The sequence below is a fragment of the Eurypyga helias genome, unplaced genomic scaffold (genome assembly GCF_000690775.1).
Source record: "Eurypyga helias isolate BGI_N326 unplaced genomic scaffold, ASM69077v1 scaffold28402, whole genome shotgun sequence".
NCBI lineage: Eukaryota > Metazoa > Chordata > Aves > Eurypygiformes > Eurypygidae > Eurypyga > Eurypyga helias.
This window is the reverse complement of record NW_010237112.1, coordinates 15,062-16,935: the sequence shown is the minus strand read 5'-3', so window position 1 is coordinate 16,935 and position 1,874 is coordinate 15,062.

Here is a 1,874-nt window from a genome sequence, read left to right as displayed (position 1 = left end):
GCTTGGCTGGCCAACGGCTCCGGTGAGGAAACCAGGGCCTGCTGCCGAGACAGATGGGGATGGCTCCCTGCGACCCTCGTAGGGATTGCAGGGTTATTAAGGATGTGATAATGAGGCGTTTTGTGCATCGTTTTTCAGCACTTCTCTCCCCCACCCCCAGTTCAGCCCATGCATTAGCACTCTCCATCCCAGGAGGACAGCAAACACTCCTGTATTAGGATCGGGGCATCAGCGGGGCTGGTGCAGGCACAGGGGGGGGGGGAAGGTCCCTTCCCAGAAAGCTGGCTCAGTTCTCCATCAACGGAGAGCAGATGCTCAAGATACAGGTTTGATCAAAAGAGCAATTGCTGGGCCCCCGGACCCGGGGCAAAACCTTCTACCGAGCTCGTGAGCTGGGGAGGGAGGAGGCAGGAGGTGGAAGTGGCTGCGGGATGCTCCCCAGCCAGCCTCGGGCATCAGGTGATGTGCTGGCAGGGAATCTTGTGCAAGGTGGTCTCTGTACCCAGGGAAAGGCCACTGTCTATGTGCTGTTTCCTGTACTTTCCTGGTGCTGTTTTCCGTGGAATGGCCAGTCCTGCTTCTGCCCAGCCCATCTCTGGGATGGTGCAAAGGGGCAGAGCCAGCTTGCTCCCGGGGAGGATAGATTTCCAGTCACTCTCGTGAGCAGCTTAACATCTCAGTGGAGGTCAGGACAGGGCTGAATCCACGAGGTAATAAATCATGTGGAGGGTGGGAAACCAGTGTGCAGTGGCCCGAGGCAGCTCTTTCTTGTGTAGCTTTTCCCATTACGCTGCTGGATGGCAGTGCCTGTGCAAAGAGCAAGTCCTCCTTGCGTCCTGGTTTCATTTTTTCCTATTTGAATATATAGAGGTATTTTTCTGCTTCAACATTTAGAGGCAAGCCTCTCTTCCTCCGTGTAGCACATTTGCAGCTGATTTATTGTGTGATGCTCTAGCACTGGGATGAAATGTTCATGCAGGTGGGCTGATACCGTCTGCTTTGAACTGGACGACTCCTGGAGGTCTCTAGGTGTGTCCACCCAGTTTTTCTGTGGGTTGTGCTTTTCCCCGGGTGATGTCCGGGCAGGGGATGCCCTGCACACGGCAGAGATCACCTCCTGGCTGCGGGTCGGCCGGGCACGTGGCCGTGTTCTGGGAGGGGAGATGAAAAGATCCCCAATGGGTATTTGTCATTTCTGACTGCAGACATCAAGGATCAGATGTCCGTTCCCCTGGCAGAGCAAAAGGGAATCTAGGTTATTTTTGGTTTGATCAGGCTGTTTTCCCTCTCCAAGTACCGCAGGCTACAGCAGGCTCACTAGCCATGAGGTGCTGCCCAGTGCCCGCTCTGATGTCCCTTTGCCTTGGTGCAGGTTAATCACGGTGGGGAGAAGTGCTTTTTTAATTACAGAGGAAGTGTTTGCAGTCTCTCCTGCTGGCAGAGACCTGGGGGCAAAGCAGATATGCCAAATGTAATTTTGACTTGGTTTAATGTCTCCTTCAGGCTGCTGCTGTCTCTCCTGCATCTCCCTGCCAGTCGCCGGAGGCTTGTCCCGCAGGATCAGGCAGGGCTGGGAGCAGGGACCTCGGTGTCACAAAGAGGTTCCATGAGATCCCCACGCCCCAGCTCCCGGCCTGCAGCCTGGAAGAAAGAGCCAAAGCCGGCGGGTTTAAAAGCCAGAGGAGGGAATCCCTCCCTTCCAGGAGGGCAGGCACTCTGCAAGCCGACGTCGGATCCCACAGGTGCTGAGCTATTCCCCTTTTCTCCATCCGTGCCGCTTCCTAATAGAGAGATCTAATCAAAGAGCAGGATTATTTATGGAGGTATTTGTTTGAAGTTGAGTGGACAGGAATCACGTTTCAAAACTGAAAGTG